This window comes from Triplophysa rosa, linkage group LG2 (assembly GCF_024868665.1).
Source record: "Triplophysa rosa linkage group LG2, Trosa_1v2, whole genome shotgun sequence".
NCBI lineage: Eukaryota > Metazoa > Chordata > Actinopteri > Cypriniformes > Nemacheilidae > Triplophysa > Triplophysa rosa.
The window spans coordinates 13,758,866-13,765,972 of record NC_079891.1 but is presented as its reverse complement, the minus strand read 5'-3'; positions in this window follow the sequence as shown (position 1 = coordinate 13,765,972).

Below are 7,107 nucleotides of genomic sequence, written 5' to 3'. Positions count from 1 at the left end.
AACACAAATCAAAAACCCACGATAGGGTAACAAGGACAGGACTAAATAACAAAACAGGAAAATAAACACTTCCCACGAGGGGGACAAAATAAGAAAACGTCTTGGTTACGGATGTAACCTCGGTTCCCTGATGGAGGGAACGAGACGTTGTGTCGAACCGACAGAATGGGGTTTGTCTTGAGAACCTATCATCTTCTGAGTATTTAGAAAAGGCCAATGAAAATTGGCGAATGAAATTTGCATGCCGGGCTCCTCCCCGGATGACCGGGTATAAGAGGGAAGCCGGCGTGCTCATTCATTCACCTTTGGTCTGAGGAGCCTAAAGCATCCTCCCCCGACCGCCGGCCAGTGTTGTGGCATGAGGGACACAACGTCTCGTTCCCTCCATCAGGGAACCGAGGTTACATCCATAACCAAGACGTTCCCTTTCTGTCGGTCTCTCGACGTTGTGTCGAACCGACAGAATGGGGTTCCTATGTAAAACGCCACAGCACTGAGCCGCGTCACAATCTCTGCGGAGCGACGTTGACTGGCCTGGGCGAGTCAGACGAACTGAACCGAGGTTACATCCGTAACCAAGACGTTCCCTTTCTGTCGGTCTCTCGACGTTGTGTCGAACCGACAGAATGGGGTTCCTATGGAAAACGCCACAGCACTGAGCCGCGTCACAATCTCTTCGGAGCGACGTTGACTGGCCTGGGCGAGTCAGACGAACACGCTAACGCGAAATTATGACCTTCCAGTGGAGAGGAAGGGGACCCAGAGCTTTCCACAAAAGTTGGGAAGCCCCCTAACGCCGACCATCATGGGCGGAGGCCTAATTCTCTAAATGGCGAGAAGCCGCCCGGCACCGTACGGGCCACTGGGTAAGCATTATTCCTCCTGGGGGAAAAACGCTGCAGAGGCCACTACCTACCGTAGGGAGGAATTAGTGGAGACACCACATGGTCTCACCATCAGGGGAGAACTCATGCGAAGAAAAAGCGGACAGGAGTTAACCGCAAGGTGGGAGTCCACCTGGGGAAGTCATGGGTTGCCAAGGTGGGAACCATTCATGAGGATACATCAGACAGAGCAGCCCATGGAGGGGGTGTTACCACGTCTGGAGCACTAGGTCCGGTTAGAGCTATGTGGGATAACTCAACTGTTCCCCGGCCTAAGGGGTCAGGGCTGCTCTGCCCAGCCTGTCCCCTGGAAGGGTGCTTAGTGATGGATGGAATGCCTGTTCTTTACCCGAGGGGAAAGAAGTGAGGCGGGATCACCACTGCTCCCCCCGGAGGGGGAAGGGCTTCCGCAGGCGTACGCCCTACCGGCTGCCGGTCCCACACCTTGCCAGGATGCGGGCTGACACCGGTTCAGCGCGTAGGTATTAGAACCTCATGGAGTTGTTAGGCATAGCCCAACCCGCAGCTCCGCAGATGTCTGCCAGAGAGGCGCCCTGAGCCAGTGCCCATGAGGGGTGTGCCTCACCCCCACGGGCAGGGACGAATAGAGATCGGTATGCTCTAACGGGGGCATCCCTGATCCAGTGCGCCAGCCTCTGTCTGGAGACAGCCCTCCCTTCTGCTGACCTCCGAAATAGACAAATAGCTGCTCAGAGCTTCTGGGCTCTGCGTGCGGTCCAAGTAGAGGCGCCGTGCGCATACTGGACACAACACGGATAGGTTGGGTCTTCCTCCCCGGTGGGGAGCGCCTGCAGGTTCACCACCTGGTCTCTCGGGAGAGTGGTGGGAACCTCGGGCACGTAGCCGGGGCGTGGTCTCAAGATAACGTGAGGATCCCGGCCCCGAGTTCTAGGCAATCTGTGGACACGGAGGGTGCTTGTAGATCCCCTACCCTCTTGGAGGTGAGAGCCCTGCGGAAAGCCGTCTTTATCAAGACTGAGAAAGTGCGGCAACCCCGAGAGGCTCGAAGGGGGCGGGGCCTCTTGAGGCCCGCCACCTAGGTCGCAAGAGGGTACGGAGTGCGGATAAGGTGGTCACCCTCTCGCGCCCCTTAGGAACCTAATGACCAGGTCGTGCTGTCCCAGAGGCTACCCAGCACTTGGGTCATGATGAGCGGCCGTAGCGGCTACATACATTCCCAGTGTGGAGGGGGAGAGGTTACTCCCCCGTCTCTCTTGAGGACGGGACAGCTCGTACCCGACCGAGCAACTCCGCGGGTCTTCTCACCGAGAAGAGCACCAGGACGAGAAGAGGCGCCACCTATGGGCGTATAGCCACGCAGTGTCCGAAGCCCTAGCCTGAGTGACGTCCCAACCGCCCGGGGGTAGGTCACTCAGGATCTCCTCGTCCCGTCCAGACATGGAGCCAGGTTTTGCCTGGGATGCCGTAACGTGCCCCTTCCCCTGGGGAACCAGGGGGAGCGGCCAGGGGGGAGTTGTTGTCAGAGTCTCAGCTCCGAGAACCCAGTCCTGGTTAGGCCAAAGGGGCGTAACTAGTACCACTTGATGCTCCTCTTCCCTGGCCTTGCACAGGACCTGTGCAATGAGGCTCACTGGGGGGGAAGCGTACTTCCGCTTGTCCCACGGCCAGCTGTGCGCAAGGGCATTCGTGCCAAGGGTTGCCTCGGACAGGGAGTACCAAAGTGGACAATGGGTGGAGTCTGGGGAGGCAACAGGACCACCTGTGCCTGGCCGAACTGCCCCAAATGAGCCGGCTGCGCGGGGAGGGAGTCGCCACTCTCCGCGAGGCATCGACTGACGAGAGAACGCATCGGCTGTCTGGTTCAGGACGCCTGGGATGTGTGTGGCTCGCAGGGAGCTGATCACCTGCTGACTCCAGAGGAGGAGGCGTCGGGTGAGTCATGTTAGCTGCTGTGAGTGCCACAGCAGCTGTGCTGTCCATCCGGACCAGCACGTGCTTCCCTGCATGAGAGGTAGTAGCCTCCTCAATGCAAGTAGCACAACCAACAACTCTAGGCAGTTGAAATGCCAACGCAGGCAGGGGCCCGTCCACCACCCCGACACTGCTTGCCCGTTGCACACGGCACCCCAACCTTGCACCAGGGGGTTAGGGTGTGTCGGCAGAAAAGCGTGTGACCATACGCCTGCTGCTGGTGTGCCACGCTCTCCAAGGAACTTGACTCTGCAACCAGTGTTGGAGCGGTCGTATGTACATCGACCCGAGGGGGAACCACCCCCGCCGAGGATGCCATGTATCCCAGGAGCCTCTTGTTACAGGGGGACCTCTGACTGTCTGATCTTCAGGCAGTTCAACACTGATCGGGCGCGCTAGTCAGTCGCGCTGCCTCTGGGAGGCCGCGAGGGTGCGGGCTTCCTCATCGCGAGTCTCGCGCGCCCCCCCCGGGGGGTGAGCGGGGCCACTCGTGAGGACAGAGTCGAGTTCCATACCGAGAAAGAGGATGCTCTGCACCGCGGAGAGCTTGCTCTTTTCTCAGTTGACCTGTAGCCCCACCGATCTAGGTGCCGGAGCACCAGGTCCTTGTGTGTACACAACCGATCTCGAGAGTGTGCCAAACTTGAGCCAGTCGTCGAGATAGTTTAGTACCCGCACACCTCCTTCCCTAAGGGTTCCTAAGGGGAAGGAGGGCGGCTTCCACGACCTTCGTAAAGACTCGTGGAGACAGGGACAGACCAAAGCGGAGGACCCTGTACTGATATGCCCGTCCCTCGAATACGAACCGTCGGAACGGCCGATGTCGAGGGAAGATCGAGACATGAAGTACGCTTCCTTGAGGTCGATTGCCATGAACCAGTCCTGACACCTGACGGACGTCAGGATGCGCTTCTGCGTGATCAACCTGAAAGGCAGCTACTGTGTAGGTGCCTGTTCAGAACACACAGACCCAAGATAGGGCGCAACCCCCCGCCTTTCTTGGGGACAATGAAGTACAGGCTGTAAAACCCGCAGAACATCTCGGCTGGTGAGACGGGCTCGATCACTCCCTTCACCAGAAGGGTGGTGGCCTCGGCCCGAAGTACGGGAACATCCTAGCCTCTAACTGAGGTATATCGGATGCTGAACTTGGCAGGCGTGAGGCGACTGGATCGCGTAGCCGAGACGGATCATCTTCCCTAGCCAGTCTGACAACCTGGGAAGCAAGACAGGCTCCCAGAATGAGACGCGGACTAAGGTACGATCTTTTTCATCGTCCCCCCGGGGGGTGGTTCGATGGCTAGCAGTACGGATTCCTTGCCGGGGGAGGTCCCCCAGGGAGGAGATCGGCTCTGCTGTTTTTCCTGCCTGGCGACTGCGCAGCTCAACGCACTGTCTGACTGAGAGTGCTGAGGGCTGGTGTTTATACTCGACATTGCGCTTCGCCATGATGCAACATCGAGTTTGCCGTTCACCATCGTGCAGAGGGTGAGAGCGGCTGAGGTACCCCAGTTTATACTCGACATTGCGCTTCGCCATGACGCAACGTCGAGTTTGCCGTTCACCGTTGTGCAGAGGGTGAGAGCGGCTGAGGTACCCCAGTTTATACTCGACATTGCGCTTCGCCATGACGCAACGTCGAGTTTGCCGTTCACCGTCGTGCAGAGGCTGAGANTATCCAGCGGCCGGGCCACAACTGAGAGTAGAGCGAGGATTGTGCCCACGGCAAATCCACTAGACTGACGGGAAAGACGCACTTGGATGAGGATCCCCTTAATCCGACAGGAAAGGATAATCCAAACAGAAATCCACAAGACCGACAAGGTAGATTACTTGGGTCAGAGTTCACTTAATCCGACAGGAGAGAAATGTTCCAACAGGAATCCACTAGACCAACAGGGTAGAGAAATCCGGGTGAGAGTTCACTTAATCCGACAGGAGAGATATGTTCCGACAGGAATCCACTAGACCAACAGGGTAGAGAAATCTGGGTGAGAGTTCACTTAATCCGACAGGAGAGATATATTCCAACAGGAATCCATAGAGCGAAAACCCTCTAGCCGTCCGACCGATCAGGGAGAACAAGAGATCCATGCAGCGAGTCCGACACTGCAGGCAGACAAGAAGACACCACGTGGCAAACACAGCTCTGGAACCTGGACGAAAAAGAGGTGATTACACGATACCCGAGGCAAGATCAACGATCGGCAAATAGCCGGAAATAACACTGACGATCTGACACAGGACAGAGGCACAAGAGGGTTTAAGAAGAAAAAGAAATCAAGGGAGAGAATGAGAAACCAGGTGGGGAGAAAGAAAAACCGGAGCCAACCCAGGTGAAAGGAGTGAAACAATGATGAGGTAATTAATGTCGACACAAGGGAGCGGGGCTGTCACGAAGACACCGAGCACATGGAAAACTGTCAAGCTGAACCATGTGTTCGACAAGAAACAAAACAAACAAGTGCTCAAACCCGAGACCTTACAGGACCCCCCCAGCGGCACCACCGGGCGTCCTAGGAGGGGGCTCACCTCATCGTCGATGGAAGTCCGAGATCAGAGACGGGTCCAGAATGTCCCGGGATGGTACCCAACATCTCTCCTCTGAGCCATAGCCTTCCCAGTCCACGAGGTACTGAACACCCCTGCCCCGGCGACGAATGTCCAGCAGCTTCCTCACCATGTAGGTGGGGGAGCCATCCACTAGACGTGGAGGAGGAGGAATGGGCCGATTGCTGGCAGGGTGAAGGGGGGAGGAGAGCACCAGCTTAACCCTGGACACATGAAAAACAGGGTGGACCCGACCAAGGGAAGGGGAAAGCTTGAGTCTGACGGCCACCGGGTTAACCACCTTTGTGATGCGGAACGGACCAATGAACCTGGGCGTCAGCTTGCGAGAGGGCACCCGGAGAGGCAGGTCCTTGGTAGAGAGCCATACCTGCTGACCACAAACATAGGTAGGAGGAGAGACCCGGTGGCGGTCAGCCGCTGCTTTGGTTCTTCTACCAGTTCGGGCCAGAACTCCTCTGGCCTTCTCCCAAGTGCGGCGGCAACGACGGACGAAGGCCAGAGCAGACGGAACAGCAGCATCGGGTTCCTGCGAGGGAAACAGAGGGGGGTTATAACCAACAGAGCACTCGAAAGGAGACATACCTGACGCGGCTGAGGGGAGGGAGTTGTGGGCGTACTCTACCCATGGGAGCTGAGAGCACCAAGAACTCGGGTTGGAGGATGTCAGACAGCGGAGCATTCTACTGAGATCCTGGTTGGCCCGCTCGCATTGCCCGTTGGTCTGGCGATGAAAACCTGAAGACAGACTCTCAGAGGCCCTGATCTGTCTACAAAACTCTTTCCAGAACCGGGAGGAGAACTGAGGACCCCTATCCGAGACCAAGTCGACCGGCAAGCCATGGAGACGGAAGACGTGATCTATCAACAGTTGAGCAGTCTCCCGGGCGTAGGGTAGCTTGGGCAATGGAATGAAATGGACCGCCTTGGAGAAACGATCCACCACCGTGAGAACCACAGTGTTGCCCTTGGAGGCAGGTAGCCCAGTGACGAAATCAAGAGCTATATGGGACCAAGGGCGGGAGGGGATGGGTAAGGGGCGGAGCAGACCAGCAGGAGGATGATTGGGTGTCTTGCATTGAGCGCAAACCGGGCAGGCCAACACGAACTGTCTGACATCATCGGCCAAGGATGGCCACCAGAAACGCCGGCGGATGGCCGCTTGCGTTCCCCGAATTCCTGGATGGCAGACCAATCTGGAAGAGTGACCCCACTGCAGGACATCGGATCGCAGAGCGGGCGGAACTGATAGTCTACCCCCTGGGCACTCAGCTGGCACTTGCACCCCTCGTCCGGCCTCCACTACCCGCTGTTCGATTCCCCAAGAGAGAGCCCCAACTACCACCCCTTCAGGGAGGATGGTTCCAGCTGAGGGCTCTCCCTCGGGAGTCTCGAACAGACGCGAGAGAGCGTCGGGTTTGACGTTCTTGGCGCCAGGCCGGAACGAGAGGGTGAAGTTGAAACGCCCAAAGAAGAGTGCCCAGCGGGCCTGACGCGCGCTCACCCTCTTGGCTGAACGGACGTACTCCAAGTTCTTGTGGTCCGTCCAGACCAAGAAGGGTCGCTCTGCACCCTCCAACCAGTGTTGTCACTCCCTCAGGGCTAGTCTTACCGCCAACAGCTCCCTATTGCCGATGTCGTAGTTGCGTTCTGCAGGGCTGAGGCGGTGGGAGAAGAAGGCACAGGGGTGCACCTTCCCGTC